At 31.2% G+C, this 24,834-nt stretch overlaps 1 pseudogene across 1 annotated transcript in view; it reads left to right on the top strand.

The window, feature by feature from the left end:
- LOC143226979 (ADP-ribosylation factor-binding protein GGA1-like) overlaps positions 1-12,599 on the top strand; it is a 70,753-nt pseudogene extending 58,154 nt beyond the window's left edge. The window contains exons 12-15 of the transcript XR_013014819.1: positions 563-719; positions 4,096-4,310; positions 11,671-11,834; positions 12,480-12,599. The product of XR_013014819.1 is annotated as an ADP-ribosylation factor-binding protein GGA1-like (transcript). The remainder of the gene's footprint in view (positions 1-562; positions 720-4,095; positions 4,311-11,670; positions 11,835-12,479) is intronic.
- Positions 12,600-24,834: the final 12,235 nt, after the last annotated feature.

Here is a 24,834-nt window from a genome sequence, read left to right as displayed (position 1 = left end):
AATTCATTACTCAATTATTTAAACTTGAAGTATTAAACTAATATGTTCCACAATAAATATATATGTATGTATGTATGCGTATTTATTTATGAGCAACTTCTCTCTTTAATTGTGTTAGAGGGTGGACTTTTAACTGTTCTGAACGAGTAAAATATTAAACAGTGCTTAAAACTGTCGTGCATTTTGATACTGAACATATAATTTATTTTGCTTTATTTCAACAAACTTTTATCGTACAGTTAAACTTCTGTAACGTTAGGCTCGTTACCTGTGAAAAGTGGCTGTACTAATATTAACTTTAAATATTTATGTGTGATTTTGGAATAATTTAATTATTGTACAATTTTTCTTTCTGTTCATTAGTAAGGTAACTTATAGAGGAAGTAGAATGTAACTTACAAATGAATGAAGCTGTTTCTATATAACAAACAATGGAATTACTTGATCACTGGATAAACCTAAACCTATCACAGTGTATTGAACCATCATATAAGTATCTTGGCTATGAACAGGATTTTGGAATTTCTAGGTTAGTTTCAAATTATCGTTTCTTCTGTTTCAGTAGAATCTCCTGTTCCAATATGTACTACTCATAGTAACGATAAAAACAGCTTTAGGTCAGTTGGAGCAAAAGGGTTAGAAGAATTGGATGTGTTAAGTCAGTCATTGCTGAAGAAAAGTTTACCAGCCAATGCTCCAACTAAGTCTGAATTTCCAAGGTAAAGTTCAGGTGGTACTTAAGCACTAATAAGTGATAGTTTGTGTTGCATACAACTGTTCTCTAAATGATTAATTGTTGAAAATATAAGAAATTGCAAATTTCATATTAATTAAATACCTGTTAAAGTTAAAATTATGTGGTTTTTTCTTTGGAAAGAGGGATCTCTTACACTTCAGAACCCTCTTGTACTGTTATCTGTTTCATGTTTTGTAGTATATTCTGGTTTTAATGTTAAGAATTAGTGTTGTATTTTCCATGATAATATGTCCTATTTCTGTTCATAAAATTTAGTTGACTAAAAATTTGTTTCTTGTCACAACTTATTCAAACTCAAGTGTGTGCTTTAACGCTATTGAAATGGGTCTTTCTATAGTCATAGTTTGAAGGTCATGTCATCACATTTCTAAACATGCATTCATAAAGTAGTAATCTACTATCTTATACCAGTAATACTTAACTTATTCATATCAAATTATTTGATATAAAAATTTTAAATGTAACATTTAATTGTATCAAAGTGTATGATATTAGAATTTGAGAAAAAAACATTCAAATTGGTGTCAAATCGAATGATATTAAAATTTTAAATATAACATTCAAAATGGTATCAAGTTGTATGGTATTGGAATTTTAAATACAACATTCAAATTGGTATCAAAGTGTATGATATTAAAATTTTAAATATAACATTCAAAATGGTATCAAGTTGTATGGTATTGGAATTTTAAATACAACATTCAAATTGGTATCAAAGTGTATGATATTAAAATTTTTAATATAACATACAAATTCATAGTTGAAAATAAATCTTGAATATTAATTTTGTGAGTCATGTGGTATGTTGAATGTAGCACTGGTTCAAACTAGATGTTTTTGGTGTTAAGTACAAAATCTGTAATTTTTTTATGAATTAGGAACCTAACTTACCAATATTGACAAGATAGAATATGAAATAAGAACCTCCTGTCTTTTCTGTTTGCTAAGACATCACTACATTTAGACATTCAAACACAGTGACCATGTCCAACTCTGTCTATTTTTATAAATACTTGCTTATGTACATGTGCTTCCATTTATGATGTGTGAATAACTAATTGGAAGCTCAGAATGTCTCAAGCTTGGTACTCTGAGCCTCTGTAAAGAGAAACCTGCTTTTTTTCATGGTTGTCTTGAAATCATAAGGAAAGTCATTATTGAGCTTGAAAAATCATGTGTTTTAGACCAAAATAAAGCTTAGCTTGTTAGTTTGATGAATGGAATTCTGTGGTATTTATATAGTTTTTGTTATTTCAAAATGCATGTGTAAAACTTAAACAAAATAGTTTGTTTTACATTTTTCTTATGTGAAATATGACAAGGCTTAACAAATTACAGCAGGCAGCAAATGAGACAAAGTTCATAACTAAGAGAGATAGTTTTCAATACTTCTTTAATTGGCATTTTATGTTTTAAGAAAAATAATGGAAACTTAAGAACTTATTCGTTAATATTAGTTGTCTATATATGTGCATAATGTATTATAACTCAAATGTGACTACTTTACAAAATACTGGTGCACTAGAACGTAACCAAGGCAAGTAACTTCCTAAAGGTCAGTCTTATGTTATTGGATATGGTAACATGAGTGCATGTGTGATACGTCATTCAACTCCTGTAATATCAGTGAGATGCTATTCTAAGGTCAATATAATAATTTTTGTATCTGTAAAATGTTATGAGATTTAAGTATTTAGGTTAAATATTTGTGTTTTATGTTATAATTTAGACATTCTAGAATGAAAAAAATGACATTTTATTTTCTATTTCTTATGATGGTTACGAGGTCAGTCAAATTGACCAAAACTATACAGTGATACAGAAGTTAAAATAACAGATAATGTTTTTGCTAAAAAAAAATGCATCATTATTGGGGAGATATTTTTATTGCTTTTAAAGATTTTTCATGTGAAATTTAAATTTTAATATCAAAATTAAAATTATTTCACATTCAAAATTTAAAATGCAAAAACATTAGGTTGTCCAGAAATGTCAGAATTCTCACGATGAAATTTAGAAGCTGAATATTGAGTAACTTATTGTTGGTGTTGTTGCTTACCAGGTGTTTTAATTGTCTACTGTTTTAACTCTACTCAGAATAAGTTTTGTAACCCCAAAGGCAGCATGGACAGGAAGGACTTTCATTTACAACTTCAAAATTGGATGAAAAGCTACTGAAACTACACAGAACATCAACCAAACATTTAGCTATAGATCTGTTATCGAAAGTACAGTTCAGCATTGGTTCTGAAGTTTTTACATGGAGATGAAAGTCTTGAAGACCACAAAGGTCATAGAAGGAAGCCATCCTTAAATGAAAACACATTAAGGGAAGCAGTTGATGCAGACTCTTGCACACCAGTATGTGAGCTTGCAGAAAAGCTAAGCACGAGCAAATCAAGCATTGCCAACCCCCTGAATGCAATTGGAAAGAAGAAGACGTTAGATCAGTGGGTTCCACATGAACTGACTGAAGATCAGCAAAATGTGCATTATGAGACCTGTCGAGGATGATGCTCCATCGTGTTACTTGTATTAGGACTCCAAAATACTTGAGTTAACATTGTGATCAAATGTGGAAACATTTAGAAATAAAGTTTTAAGTATTCAAGATACACACATTCCTTTTAGAAAGAAAAATATAGCTGCAAGTAAAAATATCGCTGCAAGTGAAAACATAGCTGCAAGTAAAAATATTGCTGCAAGTGAAAATATAGCTACAAGTAAAAATATAGCTACAAGTGAAAAACCAGTTTGGCAAAGGTTTTAAGAGACAAAGAAAAGCATGAGAAATGTATTATGTGTGTAAAAACTACTGGTTTGAGTTAAGAAAATTTTTTATGCAGAGGAGCGAACAATGTTTTGAACTTCTTCAGTCATCGTCAGGTTCACAAAGAAAAAAAGAGGTAACTGACCGATAGCTGACCACATGTTAGATCTAAGTACACCCTCTACATTCTTACACTCAGTTACACAACTGCCTTCAAACATTGTTCATTGAACACCTAACAGTGTGATAATCAGACTATCACATTAGATCAACTGTTATAATCAAACTGTCACATCAGAACACCTAACAGTGTGATAATCAGACTGTCAAGAACAACTAAGTGTTATAATCAAACTATTGCTCTAGAACAATTAACAGTAATGATCAGACTATAACTTTACAACACTTAAGAATGTAGTAATCATATTATCACTCACTCTAGAACAATTAACACTGTGATAATCAGACTTATCATTTTAAAATGATAAAAATTATTGTTATTGTAATCAGACTTGGAACATTTATATTGTTAAAAGCTCTAATGTAGATTTTTCTCGTCTCATTTTAGTGCTCCTCAGAAAATTCCAATGAATCAGCTACCTAAACAACCACAAGTTCAGACCCCAAGCTCACCGTCCCTATTACGTGTAAATCATCCCCAAGATTCAAATCCTACAGTGGAAACAGAAAATAGGGTTCCATCAATTTCTCCTTCCAAAGTTTCTGTGCAAGATGTTTCGTCTCTTTCAGATGTTACAGTACCTTTACAAAGTATACAACCAGGTATTAATGACTTTCATAAAACAAAGTATTGTGAGAAATATAATTTTATTGTTGTTATACTTTACTACAATATATAAATTAATACTACAAGGTATTGATGATGTTTAAAGATAAGTTATTGTAAGAAATATTATTCTTATACTTTACTGCAAGATATAAATGAATACTACCAAGTATAGATGATTCTTTGATAGATTGTTTAGGCAGAGTATTCATGATGAAACTTTGTAGAATGGACGGCAGCTGCCTGTTGTAGAGATACAATTGTAGAAGACGATGTTTTGAAAGTCTTCCGCCTTTCATCTTGAAGTCTGTGCGTGTGTAGGTGCTGACCATCTTTTATAGTGTCCTGTTGGATTGTGGAGAGCGTGTTGTGATTGGTTGGATTATCACTGTTTCTGATTGGAGGAGAGATTTCCTGTAGATTTAACCAATGACAGCCACAGGTTACTCACCTGTAATCCAGAATCTATGTTAAGTGAAGGTTTAATAGTGTTAATATAAAATGATTCTTTCATTTTTCTTGTCTTCCAGAATATGTCTGTGTTGATGATTCTAGTTTTCTCACAGTTTATTTTGTTTCCAGTTGATGTGGCATGCTCTGCCATGGCTGAATTTTGTCTTTTCATGAGTCTTGTACTATATTTATGTTCTTTTATTCTTGTCGAGAGTTTTCTTCCTGTTTCTCCAATATATGTATCATTGCATGAACACGGAATTTTGTAGAGGATGTTTTGGAGATTCTCTTTGGTAGGTCACTGTTTATTTTTTACCAGAATGACCTTAAGGTCTCCCAAACCCTATGGCTGAACAATTCCGACATCAAACTTGCACCATTTTCAGAAAGACTGAGAAACCAAAACCAAACATCACTAAACATGAATGAAGCACATTGAACCTTCTAAAACAAGACAACAACATGATTCTACCAGCAGACAAAGGAAACAGTCATCCTAGATGTCAACAGTTAGATCAAACAGTTACTAGACAAACACCAATATAATAAGATCACCATGATCACCAGAGAGACTCTTCAATAGAATACTGAACAAATTAAAGAAAGAAGGCTTAATCAACAAAAAAACTAACCAAAGACTTAAGTTCCAATGAAAATTTCCCTCCTTTGTTTTACGGACTACCTATGGTACACAAACCTTATATACCTCTAAGGCCTATTATCAGTGCTCAAAACTCACCTTGCCATCAACTGGCTACTTTGCTAGTACCTATCTTATCTCCACTATGTGGAAACACAGAACATCACGTTGAAAACTCAATAGATTTCATAAGACAGCTCAGAAAGCTATACATCAAATTCCAGGATATTATGTTCAGTTTTGATGTCACAGGTCTGTTTATCAATGTTTCAACCTCAGAAATCCTTCACATCACCAGAAAACGACTGCTGAATGACAACTCTCTACCACACAGAAAAGATATGAAAATAGACTTCATAATGGAACTAACAACCATTTGTCTACAATCAACCTATTTCCAATACAATGAGGAATTCTACAAACAAACAAATGGTGTAGCCTGGGGTCACCACTCTTTTCCAGCCTTGCAGACACTTTCATGGAAGACATTGAAGAAAGAGCCATTTCATCCACACTGATAAAACCAAGTTTCTTCAGACGTTATGTCGACGACACCTTCGTTATTTGGCCCCACAGTCATGAAAACTTACCAGCTTTCTTAGAACATCTCAATTCCATGGACAAAAGAATCCACTTCTATGGAAATAGAGAAACAAAACAAATAACCACATATGTATACAGAAAACCCACCCACATGGACAGATACCTACACTTCCAGTCCTATCATCTAACCTCGATGAAATGTGGTATAATCCAATGCCTAAACAAGAGAGCGGAAAACATTTGTGATAAGACATCTATCGAAGCAGAACGCCAAAAGATCGTAGAGAGTTTAAAACAGAATGGTTACACTTCCTTCTTCATCAAAAACTCCTTGAAGACCACAACAGAAAGAAAACATCAGTAAGTCACCACCATTTAATTACCATATCTATAACATTTCAGTGAAAAACTCAAACACATAGCCAACAAATTCAACATAGAAGTCCGGTGAAAATCCTACAATACCTTAAGGTCCATTCTAGTAAAAAAACAAACAGCGAATTACTAAAGAGAATCTTAAAAACGTCATCTGTGAAATTCCGTGTTCCTGCAACAATACATACATTAGAGAAACAGAAAGAAAACTCTCGACAAGAATAAAAGAACATAAATATAGTACAAGACTCATGAAAACACAAAATTCAGCCATGGCAGAGCATGCCACGTCAACTGGACACAGAATAAACTGCGAAAAACTAGAATCATCAACACAGACAAATTCTGGAAGACAAGAAAAATGAAAGAATCATTTTATATTAACACTATTAAACCTTCACTTAACATAGATTCTGGATTACAGGTGAGTAACCTGTGACTGTCATTGGTTAAATCTACAGGAAATCTCTCCTCCAATCAGAAACAGTGATAATCCAACCAATCACAACACACTCTCCACACTCCACCAGGTCACTATAAAAGATGGTCAGCACCTACACATACCTATTTGAAGACGAAAGGTGGAAGATTTTCAAAACGTTGTCCTCTACAACAGGCAGTTGTCATCCATTCTACAAAGTTTCATCATGAATAGATGATGTTTAAAGAAGATAAGTTATAGTAAGAAATATTGTTGTTATACTTTACTGCAAGATATAAATTAATACTACCAGGTATTGATGATGTTCAAAGAAGAAGAGATACTGTTAGAAATATGGTTATACTTTACTACAAGATATAAATTAATACTACCAGGTATTGATGATGTTCAAAGAAGAAGAGATACTGTTAGAAATATGGTTATACTTTACTACAAGATATAAATTAATACTAACAGGTATTGATGATGTTCAAAGAAGAAGAGATACTGTTAGAAATATTGTTGTTATACTTCACTACAAGATATAAATTAATACTACCAGGTATTGATGATGTTCAAAGAAGAAGAGATACTGTTAGAAATATTGTTGTTATACTTTACTACAAGATATTAATTAATACTACCAGGTATTGATGATGTTCAAAGAAGAAGAGATACTGTTAGAAATATTGTTGTTATACTTCACTACAAGATATAAATTAATACTACCAGGTATTGATGATGTTCAAAGAAGAAGAGATACTGTTAGAAATATTGTTGTTATACTTTACTACAAGATATAAATTAATACTACCAGGTATTGATGATGTTCAAAGAAGAAGAGATACTGTTAGAAATATTGTTGTTATACTTCACTACAAGATATAAATTAATACTACCAGGTATTGATGATGTTCAAAGAAGAGATACTGTTAGAAATATTGTTGTTATACTTTACTACAAGATATAAATTAATACTACCAGGTATTGATGATGTTCAAAGAAGAAGAGATACTGTTAGAAATATTGTTGTTATACTTTACTACAAGATATAAATTAATACTACCAGGTATTGATGATGTTCAAAGAAGAAGAGATACTGTTAGAAATATTGTTGTTATACTTCACTACAAGATATAAATTAATACTACCAGGTATTGATGATGTTCAAAGAAGAAGAGATACTGTTAGAAATATTGTTGTTATACTTTACTACAAGATATAAATTAATACTACCAGGTATTGATGATGTTCAAAGAAGAAGAGATACTGTTAGAAATATTGTTGTTATACTTCACTACAAGATATAAATTAATACTACCAGGTATTGATGATGTTCAAAGAAGAAGAGATACTATTAGAAATATTGTTATACTTTACTACAAGATATAAATTAATACTACCAGGTATTGATGATGTTCAAAGAAGAAGAGATACTGTTAGAAATATTGTTGTTATACTTTACTACAAGATATAAATTAATACTACCAGGTATTGATGATGTTCAAAGAAGAAGAGATACTGTTAGAAATCTTGTTGTTATACTTTACTACAAGATATAAATTAATACTACCAGGTATTGATGATGTTCAAAGAAGAAGAGATACTGTTAGAAATATTGTTGTTATACTTTACTACAAGATATAAATTAATACTACCAGGTATTGATGATGTTCAAAGAAGAAGAGATACTGTTAGAAATATTGTTGTTATACTTTACTACAAGATATAAATTAATACTACCAGGTATTGATGATGTTCAAAGAAGAAGAGATACTGTTAGAAATATTGTTGTTATACTTTACTACAAGATATAAATTAATACTACCAGGTATTGATGATGTTCAAAGAAGAAGAGATACTGTTAGAAATATTGTTGTTACACTTCACTACAAGATATAAATTAATACTACCAGGTATTGATGATGTTCAAAGAAGAGATACTGTTAGAAATATTGTTGTTATACTTTACTACAAGATATAAATTAATACTACCAGGTATTGATGATGTTCAAAGAAGAAGAGATACTGTTAGAAATATTGTTGTTATACTTCACTACAAGATATAAATTAATACTACCAGGTATTGATGATGTTCAAAGAAGAAGAGATACTGTTAGAAATATTGTTGTTATACTTTACTACAAGATATAAATTAATACTACCAGGTATTGATGATGTTCAAAGAAGAAGAGATACTGTTAGAAATATTGTTGTTATACTTCACTACAAGATATAAATTAATACTACCAGGTATTGATGATGTTCAAAGAAGAAGAGATACTGTTAGAAATATTGTTATACTTTACTACAAGATATAAATTAATACTACCAGGTATTGATGATGTTCAAAGAAGAAGAGATACTGTTAGAAATATTGTTATACTTTACTACAAGATATAAATTAATACTACCAGGTATTGATGATGTTCAAAGAAGAAGAGATACTGTTAGAAATATTGTTGTTATACTTCACTACAAGATATAAATTAATACTACCAGGTATTGATGATGTTCAAAGAAGAAGAGATACTGTTAGAAATATTGTTATACTTTACTACAAGATATAAATTAATACTACCAGGTATTGATGATGTTCAAGAAGAAGAGATACTGTTAGAAATATTGTTATACTTTACTACAAGATATAAATTAATACTACCAGGTATTGATGATGTTCAAAGAAGAAGAGATACTGTTAGAAATATTGTTGTTATACTTCACTACAAGATATAAATTAATACTACCAGGTATTGATGATGTTCAAAGAAGAAGAGATACTGTTAGAAATATTGTTGTTATACTTTACTACAAGATATAAATTAATACTACCAGGTATTGATGATGTTCAAAGAAGAAGAGATACTGTTAGAAAATATTTTTTATTATACTTCACTACAAGATATAAATTAATACTACCAGGTATTGATGATGTTCAAAGAAGAAGAGATACTGTTAGAAATATTGTTATACTTTACTACAAGATATAAATTAATACTACCAGGTATTGATGATGTTCAAAGAAGAAGAGATACTGTTAGAAATATTGTTGTTATACTTTACTACAAGATATAATTTAATACTACCAGGTATTGATGATGTTCAAAGAAGAAGAGATACTGTTAGAAATATTGTTGTTATACTTTACTACAAGATATAAATTAATACTACCAGGTATTGATGATGTTCAAAGAAGAAGAGATACTGTTAGAAATATTGTTGTTATACTTCACTACAAGATATAAATTAATACTACCAGGTATTGATGATGTTCAAAGAAGAAGAGATACTGTTAGAAATATTGTTGTTATACTTTACTACAAGATATAAATTAATACTACCAGGTATTGATGATGTTCAAAGAAGAAGAGATACTGTTAGAAATATTGTTATACTTTACTACAAGATATAAATTAATACTACCAGGTATTGATGATGTTCAAAGAAGAAGAGATACTGTTAGAAATATTGTTGTTATACTTTACTACAAGATATAAATTAATACTACCAGGTATTGATGATGTTCAAAGAAGAAGAGATACTGTTAGAAATATTGTTGTTATACTTTACTACAAGATATAAATTAATACTACCAGGTATTGATGATGTTCAAAGAAGAGATACTGTTAGAAATATTGTTGTTATACTTCACTACAAGATATAAATTAATACTACCAGGTATGGATGATGTTCAAAGAAGAAGAGATACTGTTAGAAATATTGTTGTTATACTTCACTACAAGATATAAATTAATACTACCAGGTATTGATGATGTTCAAAGAAGAAGAGATACTGTTAGAAATATTGTTGTTATACTTCACTACAAGATATAAATTAATACTACCAGGTATTGATGATGTTCAAAGAAGAAGAGATACTGTTAGAAATATTGTTGTTATACTTTACTACAAGATATAAATTAATACTACCAGGTATTGATGATGTTCAAAGAAGAAGAGATACTGTTAGAAATATTGTTGTTATACTTTACTACAAGATATAAATTAATGGCTCAGTCTCTTGTGATACACGTATTTTACCATACAAACAATGTTGCTACAGTGACTTCAGTTTCTGAATATAATTCTTTGTCTTCTTACTCATTTCTCTGGCTTCAACAAGTTTGTTAGATTAGTCAGTAAGAGAGTGATGCAACTGTGAAGTGTATTAAGCTGTCAGTTAATTGTCTTAGGTTTGTTTAAAACATTTTAAGGTTGTTGTGAAGTAAACATTCATTAATGAAGTAGTGCCATAAGAGCTGTCTGTACTTCTAACAGACTGGAAACATTTGTTAATGAAGTAGTACCATAAGAGCTGTACTTCTAACAGACTGGAAACATCCATTAATGAAGTAGTACCATAAGAGCTGTACTTCTAACAGACTGGAAACATTTGTTAATGAAGTAGTGCCATAAGAGCTGTACTTCTAACAGACTGAAAACATTCATTGTCATCGCACAATAAATTTTTCATTAGAAAATAAATTATTTTCAGGGTATTGGTAAATTCTTACATAAGATAATATTAGCTGTATATTTGTGAATATTTAATATTATCTTGGATACAAAATAGTCATGAATACAGCTTTTTAAATACACTAATCTTGCTTATAAAGATTAGAATACATTGTTATATTGTTTGTGTACTGTCACTGTCAAAGATATTTTGGATGTGGCACATAAAAGACTAAATGTGGAGAAATTTCCTACTATATTTGTTTATTATTTTCTAAAACGTGTTTTTAAAATCAGTTCTATTCACAAATAAAATGTAAAGTTTATATTGGAAGAATTTATAGCTGTTGTTATTACAAATGACTAGCTAGTTTGAAATATATACAATGACATGTTAATCTGCAAAAAAACAATTATTTATTAGAGACTAGTATTTAATTTCAACTTTTTATTATCCAAATTATTTCAGGAGAAACTCCACCATTAACTCTTCAAGAGAAAAATGGCCTAACTGTTGTTGTTCATTTTGGTAAAGACTCTCCGAGAGCAGATGTCACTGTGATGGTTGTATCAACTATGAGTAGAAATTCTTGCCCAGTTAAAAGTTTCTACTTTCAGGCTGCAGTACCAAAAGTAATTAACCTAAAAGATAATTGGTGTTTATCTGTATTATTAATTTAGCAAAAACACTGTCCAATCAAACATTCTTCTCTGTTGTGTGACTGATTGATTAATACTTTCTGCATTATTCTATGTAAGGAACAGTGGTTTAACAGTTGTCACTATCTTAATAATTATAGGAAGTGTCCTGGAAAAAAAAATTTATTTTAACAACAGCAGTTAAAAAAATAAGATTATTTTTTACGGTTACAATGTGAACGCAATCATACAAATAATACTCCATTTATCCAACAATAAACAGGATTTTTGTTATCACAATCTTGGAATCATTGGTCATTCATATTACTAATAATACTGGTTTGTGTTTAACAATACTACTGTTCATTTTCTTTTGTAGTAGTAACAGATCTGAACCCATTCTTGTTCACTCTGTCTTTATTTAAGATTACAGATTTTCATATTTAAAAACTGTTTAACCCTCAAACAACAGGAATGCTATACATAGCAGCATCAGTTGATGATGGACACCATTTTTCTGATATGTTTATTTAGTTTTAAAGGTTTAAAATAAAAATGACATTATTATTTGTTGTTTTAGCCTGTCTGTATGGAGAGATTACATGTTAAGGTTAATTATTAAAAGCTTTTCTGTTTCAGACTATGAGAATCAAACTGCAACCCCCTTCTGCCACAGATCTGCCACCTTACAACCCTATTCTACCCCCAGCAGCCATCACCCAAGTTATGCTGCTTGCAAACCCCAATAAAGTAAGTTAACATCTAACAGTATAAAATTTATGTGTCTTTGAGAAACATTAAAGACAGAAATGTACAGTCAGATCTCTGAAACAGTGCTAAAAATGTTTAAGTAATAAACTCAGAGAATAGTTTTCTTAACTCTATCAGCTCTGGTAATTATGATGTGAAACATGTTAATGGTTCTAAGCATGTGTATTTCAGCTTCAAGTTTTTACTGAGCTACCAGAATGTTTTATACAGGATACAATGACCTGAATAAAATTTATCAAAACAATATGAAAATTGCAAGCCTCTGGTTTTGCAACCATGAAATGCAGTTGTACTTTTAAATTTAATACCAGAAGAGAAACCTACAAAGTGAATGATATCTTTTTAGACGTGATTAAAGTTTTCAGTATGTTTTACCCCTTCTTCATGATGAAAGTAATATATAAAGTTTGTCACAAAGTACCCAACTGAAGAATGTGCCATTTTCAGGCTATATTCACAAGAAATCTTGTGTCATAAATATCATTAGTATTGAAACTTACATGAACATGATACCAGTATGATGTTAATACTTCAAATAAACAGTTATCTTCTAACTTACATGATATTAATAGGATGTGAATACTTCATATAAACAGTTATCTTTTAACTTACATGATATTAATAGGATGTGAATACTTCATATAAACAGTTGTCTTTTAACTTGCATGATATTAGTAGGAGGTGAATACTTCATAGTTATGTTTTAATTTACATTATCAGTATGATGTTAATACTTCATAGTTATCTTTTAACTTACATAGTATTAGTAGGATGTGAGTACTTCATAGTAAGTTATATTTTAACTTGCATGGTATTAGGAGGATGTGAATACTTCATAGTAAGTTATATTTTAACTTACATGGTATTAGTAGGATGTGCATACTTCATAGTAAGTTATATTTTAACTTTGCATGGTATTAGGAGGATGTGAATACTTCATAGTAACAGTTGTCTTTTAACCACGTGATATTAGTAGGACATGAATAATTCACAGTAACAGTTGTCTTTAACTTACATGGTATTAGGGACATGAATACTTCATAGTAACAGTTATATTTTAACTTACATGGTATTAGTAGGATGTGCATACTTCATAGTAAGTTATATTTTAACTTTGCATGGTATTAGGAGGATGTGAGTACTTCATAGTAAGTTATATTTTAACTTTGCATGGTATTAGGAGGATGTGAATACTTCATAGTAACAATTGTCTTTTAACTTACGTATTGATATTAGTGGGACATGAATACTTCATAGTAACAGTTGTCTTTTAACTTACATGGTATTAGTAGGATGTGCATAATTCATAGTAAGTTATATTTTAACTTTGCATGGTATCAGGAGGATGTGAATACTTCATAGTAACAGTTGTCTTTTAACTTACGTGATATTAGTAGGACATGAATACTTCATAGTAACAGTTGTCTTTTTAACTTACATGGTATTAGGAGGACATGAATACTCATAGTAACAGTTGTCTTTTAACTTACATGGTATTAGAGGACATGAATACTTCATAGTAACAGTTGTCTTTTAACTTACATGGTATTAGGAGGACATGAATACTTCATAGTAACAGTTGTCTTTTAACTTACGTGATATTAGTAGGACATGAATACTTCATAGTAACAGTTATATTTTAACTTACATGGTATTAGGAGGATGTGCATACTTCATAGTAACAGTTATATTTTAACTTACATGGTATTAGGAGGATGTGCATACTTCATAGTAACAGTTATATTTTAACTTACATGGTATTAGGAGGATGTGCATACTTCAGAGTAAGTTATATTTTAACTTACATGACATCAGTAGGATGTAAATACTTCATAGTAAGTTATATTTTAACTTACATGACATCAGTAGGATGTAAATACTTCATAGTAAGTTATATTTTAACTTACATTGACATCAGTAGGATGTAAATACTTCATAGTAAGTTATATTTTAACTTACGTGACATCAGTAGGATGTAAATACTTCATAGTAAGTTATATTTTAACTTACGTGACATCAGTAGGATGTAAATACTTCATAGTAAGTTATATTTTAACTTACGTGACATCAGTAGGATGTAAATACTTCATAGTAAGTTATATTTTAACTTACATGACATCAGTAGGATGTAAATACTTCATAGTAAGTTATATTTTAACTTACGTGACATCAGTAGGATGTGAGTACTTCATAGTAAGTTATATTTTAACTTACATGGTATTAGTAGGATGTGAGTACTTCATAGTAAGTTATATTTTAACTTACATGGTATTAGTAGGATGTGCATACTTCATAGTAAGTTATATTTTAACTTACATGGTATTAGTAGGATGTGCATACTTCATAGTAAGTTATATTTTAACTTGCATGACATCAGTAGGATGTAAATACTTCATAGTAAGTTATATTTTAACTTGCGTGATATTAGTAGGATGTAAATACTTCATAGTAAGTTATATTTTAACTTGCGTGATATTAGTAGGATGTAAATACTTCATAGTAAGTTATATTTTAACTTGCGTGATATTAGTAGGATGTGCATACTTCATAGTAAGTTATATTTTAACTTGCATGGTATTAGTAGGATGTGCATACTTCATAGTAAGTTATATTTTAACTTGCGTGATATTAGTAGGATGTGAGTACTTCATAGTAAGTTATATTTTAACTTGGGTGGTATTAGTAGGATGTGAGTACTTCATAGTAAGTTATATTTTAACTTACATGACATCAGTAGGATGTGCATACTTCATAGTAAGTTATATTTTAACTTACATGACATCAGTAGGATGTAAATACTTCATACTAACAGTTTTCTTTTAAAAGGTTTTCTTACCAGCATTAGAGACTTTAGGTTTTTTTGTTGCATTTTTACCCAAAATTTCATTATAAAGGCACAGTTCACAAGTTACGCATTAACTTGGACAGTTAAAATTTTATCTTTTGCTTCAAGTATGTTGGTATATAGTTATCAAAACAATCAAAAAATAATATAATGTTCTTTCCAAATGGACAAATTAAAATAAATAATGCTGAACATTTTCAAACTTCTTGAATATCTAAAGTAAAATGTTCTGGTCAGTGATAGAAAAGGAATGAATTTACTGATTTGTTTTGTGAATTTGAACAATTCAATTATGCTACAGTCACAACAAGTTTGTGTGATGGTATTGTTATGCTACAGTCACAACAAGTTTGTGTGATGGTATTGTTATGCTACAGTCACAACAAGTATGTGTGATGGTATTATGCTACAGTCACAACAAGTATGTGTGATGGTATTATGCTACAGTCACAACAAGTATGTGTGATGGTATTATACTACAGTCACAACAGGTTTGTGTGATGGTATTATTATGCTACAGTCACAACAAGTATGTGTGATGGTATTGTTATGCTACAGTCACAACAAGTATGTGTGATGGTATTGTTATGCTACAGTCACAACAAGTATGTGTGATGGTATTGTTATGCTACAGTCACAACAAATATGTGTGATGGTATTATACTACAGTCACAACAAGTATGTGGTGATGGTATTATACTACAGTCACAACAAGTATGTGTGATGGTATTATACTACAGTCACAACAAGTATGTGTGATGGTATTACACTACAGTCACAACAAGTATGTGTGATGGTATTGTTATGCTACAGTCACAACAAGTATGTGTGATGGTATTATACTACAGTCACAACAAGTATGTGTGATGGTATTATACTACAGTCACAACAAGTATGTGTGATGGTATTATACTACAGTCACAACAAGTATGTGTGATGGTATTATACTACAGTCACAACAAGTATGTGTGATGGTATTATTATGCTACAATCACAACAAGTATGTGTGATGGTATTATTATGCTACAGTCAGATACAGTTAAAAACAATAATGTAGAGAAACCTGAAAGACAAGTAACTAGTGCTTTGACAATATAAAAAATGTTCCATTGAAATCATAAAATTTTCAAGTAAAAATTAGAAAAGTATATAATAATTTCTACCAGAAGAGTTGGACAAATCTGCAGTTACGATAATGAATAATCTTATTTCTGAATAAGTGTTAAACCTCAAAAGATTTCTGTGATGGCTTTAGGTTATCAGCTGGTATAGGTAATAACACTTTTATTACTAAAGCAAAGAATAACATTTCAACTTTCCTAGGTCATCTTCAGTTTGCTGGGCACATCTTGGGGACAAGAGTATAATGGGTACGGGATTGTAGGGGGCATTGCAGGTGGATGTTAGGTTTTTAATTAGTATAGGTATAAAGGTGTTCCATTATTAAGGTTCAATTTTGGTTTTAGTTGCTGTATAAGTTGGACTTCTTTGATTTTGCATTTATTTATATTTGTTTTCCTACACTTTGTATCTAGGTGTTTTCTATGGTTATGTTGTGTTTATTTGATTTGCAGTGTTCATAAATGTATGAAGATGTGTTTTGTGTTCTATGAATCAGTTTTTGATATAGAAGTTGTGGCAGTTGTTGCATTGTATTTTATAAATAGTGTTAGTGTTGTATTTGTCAGTGTAGTTTTTACATGGTATAGACCTCAGTTTTGTATCTGTTTTAAAGTAAGTTTGGTGTTTACTGGAATGTTGTATTTTTTCCAAATGTTTGTTATTTTTTCACTGATGTTGGGAACACATGGTATTTAGCAGTGTAAGGTTTTGTAGTTTGTTGTATCTTGGGATTTATTACTATTTGTTTATTGTTGATTCAGGTGTGTGAATATAATTTTTTCAATTGTTTTGGAGGAAATTTGTTGATGTTGATCAAGTGTTGTTTTATTTTGTTCATTTCATTGTTAATTTTATGGGGTGAGTTTAGTTTTGTGGCTATGTTTATTTGGTTTCTTAATATGTTGAGTTTTCATTTTGTTTTGTGTGTTAAGCCCCAGAGAATATATAATCCAGTATGGGTGATTTTTCATGGATTTCTGTTTTGAATTGTGTATCAATTCTTTTGATCTTGAGGTTAAGAAATGCTGTTTGGTTAGTTTTTTTCCTGTTCACAGATGAACTTGATATTGGGGTGTATAGAGTTAACATGGTTGAAAAAAAACTAAGTGTTTGTTCTGTAGATGTGAATCCAGTAGTGTATCATCAACATACCTGTACCAGTATAGTGATGGGTGTAAGGCTGAATTGATTGCTTGAGATTCAATCTTGTCATAAAAATGTTGGCTAGAACTGGTGACACAGAATTCCCCATACTTAGGCCATTTATTTGTAGGTAGTGAATCATGTAAGGGTTTTTAATTGGTTCCTGGGAATGTGTATCAATGGGTTGGGGTCTTGGATATAAAGTTCTAAGGCTATCTTACAAGCTTCAGTGGTTAGGATTTCTCTGAAGAGAGAGATTACATCAAAACTGGATAGTCAAATAGCACCACGTAACGCATTGACAGTTACTGTAGTCGAATAGCACACATGCACGTGGCAGTGCTTTAGTCAAGTGGCACAATACGCATTAGCAGTGCTGTGGTCAAGCTACACATGCACCTGGCAGTGCTGTAATCAAGTGGCACACATGCACGTGGCAGTGCTGTAATCAAGTGTATGCTTTTTTACTTGCAGCGCGGCAGTGCTGTAGTCAAGTGGCACACGCTCGCGCAGCAGTGGTATCAGTCAACTGGCACATGGAATCATAGGACAGACAGTACACTTTAACTTTAATCAACCTTGAATACCAACAGTAAAGTCCTTCAGTGACAATAATGTGAATTTATTACACATTTCACAATATCATGGACCTACTCATCCAACTCTTGATTGTATCACATGTTGTATATGTTAGGATATTCTCACATTACCGTCACAATATTATGGACCTACTCATCCAACTCTTGATTGTATCATATGTTGTATATGTTAGATATTCTCACATTACTGTCACAATATCATGGACCTACTCATCCAACTCTTGATTGTATCATATGTTGTATATGTTTGGATATTCTCACATTACTGTCACAATATCATGGACCTACTCATCCAACTCTTGATTGTATCATATGTTGTATATGTTAGGATATTCTCACATTACTGTCACAATATCATGGACCTACTCATCCAACTCTTGATCGTATCACATGTTGTATATGTTAGGATATTCTCACATTACTGTCACAGTATCATGGACCTACTCATCCAACTCTTGATCGTATCACATGTTGTATATGTTAGGATATTCTCACATTACTGTCACAATATCATGAACCTACTCATCCAACTCTTGATTGTATCACATGTTGTATATGTTAGGATATTCTCACATTACTGTCACAATATCATGGACCTACTCATCCAACTCTTGATTGTATCATGTTGTATATGTTAGATATTCTCACATTACTGTCACAGTATCATGGACCTACTCATCCAACTCTTGATCGTATCACATGTTGTATATGTTAGATATTCTCACATTACTGTCACAATATCATGGACCTACTCATCCAACTCTTGATTGTATCACATGTTGTATATGTTAGATATTCTCACATTACTGTCACAATATCATGGACCTACTCATCCAACTCTTGATTGTATCACATGTTGATATGTTAGATATTCTCACATTACTGTCACAATATCATGGACCTACTCATCCAACTCTTGATTGTATCATGTTGTATATGTTAGGATATTCTCACATTACTGTCACAATATCATGGACCTACTCATCCAACTCTTGATTGTATCACATGTTGTATATGTTAGGATATTCTCACATTACTGTCACAATATCATGGACCTACTCATCCAACTCTTGATTGTATCATATGTTGGATATGTTAGGATATTCTCACATTACTGTCACAATATCATGGACCTACTCATTCAACTCTTGATTGTATCACATGTTGTATATGTTAGGATATTCTCACATTACTGTCACAATATCATGGACCTATTCATCCAACTCTTGATTGTATCACATGTTGTATATGTTAGGATATTCTCACATTACTGTCACAATATCATGGACCTACTCATCCAACTCTTGATTGTATCACATGTTGTATATGTTAGGATATTCTCACATTACTGTCACAATATCATGGACCTACTCATCCAACTCTTGATTGTATCACATGTTGGATATGTTAGATATTCTCACATTACTGTCACAATATCATGGACCTACTCACCCAACTCTTGATTGTATCACATGTTGTATATGTTAGGATATTCTCACATTACCGTCACAATATTATGGACCTACTCATCCAACTCTTGATTGTATCATATGTTGTATATGTTAGATATTCTCACATTACTGTCACAATATCATGGACCTACTCATCCAACTCTTGATTGTATCATATGTTATAGGTATGTTTGGATATTCTCATTACTGTCACAATATCATGGACCTACTCATCCAACTCTTGATCGTATCATATGTTGATATGTTAGAATATTCTCACATTACTGTCACAATATCATGGACCTACTCATCCAACTCTTGATCGTATCACATGTTGTATATGTTAGGATACTTTCATTACTGTCACAGTATCATGGACCTACTCATCCAACTCTTGATCGTATCACATGTTGTATATGTTAGGATATTCTCACATTACTGTCACAATATCATGAACCTACTCATCCAACTCTTGATCGTATCACATGTTGTATATGTTAGGATATTCTCACATTACTGTCACAATATCATGGACCTACTCATCCAACTCTTGATTGTATCATATGTTGTATAAGTTAGATATTCTCACATTACTGTCACAGTATCATGGACCTACTCATCCAACTCTTGATCGTATCACATGTTGTATATGTTAGGATATTCTCACATTACTGTCACAATATCATGAACCTACTCATCCAACTCTTGATTGTTATCACATGTTGTATATGTTAGATATTCTCACATTGTCACAATATCATGGACCTACTCATCCAACTCTTGATTGTATCATGTTGTATATGTTAGGATATTCTCACATTACTGTCACAATATCATGGACCTACTCATCCAACTCTTGATTGTATCACATGTTGATATGTTAGGATATTCTCACATTACTGTCACAATATCATGGACCTACTCATCCAACTCTTGATTGTATCATGTTGTATATGTTAGGATATTCTCACATTACTGTCACAATATCATGGACCTACTCATCCAACTCTTGATTGTATCACATGTTGTATATGTTAGATATTCTCACATTACTGTCACAATATCATGGACCTACTCATCCAACTCTTGATTGTATCATATGTTGGATATGTTAGATATTCTCACATTACTGTCACAATATCATGGACCTACTCATTCAACTCTTGATTGTATCACATGTTGGATATGTTAGATATTCTCACATTACTGTCACAATATCATGGACCTATTCATCCAACTCTTGATTGTATCACATGTTGATATGTTAGGATATTCTCACATTACTGTCACAATATCATGGACCTACTCATCCAACTCTTGATTGTATCACATGTTGGATATGTTAGATATTCTCACATTACTGTCACAATATCATGGACCTACTCATCCAACTCTTGATTGTATCACATGTTGATATGTTAGGATATTCTCACATTACTGTCACAATATCATGGACCTACTCACCCAACTCTTGATTGTATCACATGTTGGATATGTTAGGATATTCTCACATTACTGTCACAATATCATGGACCTACTCATCCAACTCTTGATTGTATCACATGTTGTGTAGGTTAGGATATTCTCACATTACTGTCACAATATCATGGACCTACTCACCCAACTCTTGATTGTATCACATGTTGTGTAGGTTAGGATATTCTCACATTACTGTCACAATATCATGGACCTACTCACCCAACTCTTGATTGTATCACATGTTGTTTTATGTTAGGATATTCTCACATTACTGTCACAGTATCATGGACCTACTCACCCAACTCTTGATTGTATCACATGTTGTTTATGTTAGGATATTCTCACATTACTGTCACAGTATCATGGACCTACTCACCCAACTCTTGATTGTATCACATGTTGTTTATGTTAGGATATTCTCACATTACTGTCACAGTATCATGGACCTACTCACCCAACTCTTGATTGTATCACATGTTGTTTAATGTTAGGATATTCTCACATTACTGTCACAGTATCATGGACCTACTCACCCAACTCTTGATTGTATCATATGTTGTGTAGGTTAGATATTCTCACATTACTGTCACAATATCATGGACCTACTCATCCAACTCTTGATTGTATCACATGTTGTTTATGTTAGATATTCTCACATTACTGTCACAATATCATGGACCTACTCATCCAACTCTTGATTGTATCACATGTTGTATATGTTAGATATTCTCACATTACTGTCACAATATCATGGACCTACTCATCCAACTCTTGATTGTATCATATGTTGTATATGTTAGATATTCTCACATTACTGTCACAATATCATGGACCTACTCACCCAACTCTTGATCGTATCATATGTTATTATATATGTTAGATATTCTCACATTACTGTCACAATATCATGGACCTACTCATCCAACTCTTGATTGTATCATATGTTGTATATGTTAGATATTCTCACATTACTGTTTTTCTGACCACTCTGTTGTCCATGTATTCTACTTCACTGAGTAATCATGTTTCTCTCTGTGACAATACTTGGAGGTAAAGAACAGACATAAAGATAAAGGAATATTGCTCTCAAAATACTTGGAGAACTCTAGTCTTACTTGATGTAATGAGTTAAAATATTAATGGTTGTTTTGTTTTTTTTGCATAGACCCTGTAACCAACAGTCATGAACTACATGTAATTTAAATGTTTTTAAAAAACTAGTGATACACAGTAGTAAGTTTAAAGTTACCAGAAATACTTGTAAAATGTTACCTTTGAGGCCAGATGTGTAAGTACATGTAGCCAAAATATCACCTTATTGTTTCAGAATAGTAAAGTAGCAAAACACTTTGTGTGAAACAGATCTATATAATTGTAGCCTAAATATCACCATATACTCTGGTAAGAGTAATGTAACAAAACTTTGTGTGAAACAGATCTATATAATTGTAGCCTAAATATCACCATATACTCTGGTAAGAGTAATGTAACAAAACTTTGTGTGAAACAGATCTATATAATTGTAGCCTAAATATCACCATATACTCTGGTAAGAGTAATGTAACAAAACTTTGTGTGAAACAGATCTATATAATTGTAGCCTAAATATCACCATATACTCTGGTAAGAGTAATGTAACAAAACTTTGTGTGAAACAGATCTATATAATTGTAGCCTAAATATCACCATATACTCTGGTAAGAGTAATGTAACAAAACTTTGTGTGAAACAGATCTATATAATTGTAGCCTAAATATCACCATATACTCTGGTAAGAGTAATGTAACAAAACTTTGTGTGAAACAGATCTATATAATTGTAGCCTAAATATCACCATATACTCTGGTAAGAGTAATGTAACAAAACTTTGTGTGAAACAGATCTATATAATTGTAGCCTAAATATCACCATATACTCTGGTAAGAGTAATGTAACAAAACTTCATAAACCATTTCAGTATAATTGTAGTTAAATATCAGATATTCTGTGTCATTGTAGGACAAAGTCCGCTCTCAAGTATAAAGTAACGCATATCATTGAAGAACAGACTTATACAGACATTGGAGAAGTGTATAATCTTCTGGAACATAGGTGACTTTTCTTTCTCAAGCTCTGGTTATACAACAGTTGGAAACCTGTTGATACTAGTCTGTAAATTTTACTTTTATAAAAATGTTTACGAAATGCTTTCTAAATAGGTTTTTGTTTTCCCTAAAGCTGAATTTTTATCAAGTAATGGTATCTAGTGATAACAAAACTGTGTAATAAGTTTAATCTTCGGCATTGTGATGAAAATGTGCCTGCCGTAGACAATAGGCTGCATATCAACTTAAAACATAAATACCAGAAATATTCACCTAACGTTGAGATTTGAAATTAGTTCAGATGTAGATAATATGAAGTCTTTATTTGATATAGTGTTTATCCTTTCAAAGTTTATGCCAAGTGCAATCAGTAGATGATAAATGTAGAAAATTTGAATAGAATTGAATATTGCTGGTAATGAATCACAAATGTTGTTGGTTTTGTAACAGCAAATAGTTACATTTTATTTACTTTGTTAAAAGCTGCATCATTTTAAGATGTGGTCCTGATATAACTTTTAACATCTGAAAGTGATGTAATTTGTGGATGAAACATGAATAGGATACTCTGTAGCCAGTGGTTGTATTTGTTACTATCACTGTAATCCACACCTTGATCTGGTTTAAAAAATGTAACAGTGAAAGATAAATGTGTAGATAACTAATATTCCTGTACTTTCTTATTTTGAATGAATTTGTTTCTAGTGAGGTCAGTTCATTAAACAAAATGATTAAAGAATTTACAATCATGAGAAAATAATGAAATATCACAGAGACCTCACATTATGATGGATTGAAAATCATCTGTTTATTTTGACAGTTAAACATGAGAAGAAGCTAAACAAACGAGTCCAATGTGTACAAAACCAAGCTAGCACAGATTTGTAGATATACATGGGTATAAGGTACTCTGTGTGTTAGTTGTCATGTTAAACAGGTTAAGCTTACACAGTTAAAGTACACAGGTTAGTTTATTTATATGGATATTTACAATATCAAGTAAAACAATATATGTTTGAAAGAATTTCTTAGTATCTCAGTAAACCTTGAAACATTTGATGAAAGAAGATAATTGAATGGAACTTTCAGACAATATAGATTTTCCTGCAAAAAATATTTTCACTGTTCATTAGCTGTCTGTGGTGGACTTTTATTTTGTAGTTTTAAAATAATATAAGGTAAACTGATGTTAGTTGTGAAATGACAGGTTTCATACAGTTTTAATAATTGTTTATTAACAAGATAATTTGTCTGGTTTCATTGAAGGTAAGTGAATCAGAGGCTGTAAAGAAACATTCCATATTTTCGCTCCTCAGCTGGTGCCACATTAAATGCTGGCAGCTGAAGCACTGACAGGTGACGGTCAGTAGACATTCCAGAACTTGACAGCATTGAGAATAAACACAGTATTCAAAAGAGTGTTTAACTTATACATGTTTGTCCTTCATTATTAATTAGAAAAAATATTTTGACAGAAAAAAAAAAAAATTCTGTTAATCC

Source organism: Tachypleus tridentatus, chromosome 9, assembly GCF_004210375.1.
Source record: "Tachypleus tridentatus isolate NWPU-2018 chromosome 9, ASM421037v1, whole genome shotgun sequence".
Taxonomy (NCBI): domain Eukaryota; kingdom Metazoa; phylum Arthropoda; class Merostomata; order Xiphosura; family Limulidae; genus Tachypleus; species Tachypleus tridentatus.
This window is presented reverse-complemented; position numbering and strand designations above follow the sequence as displayed.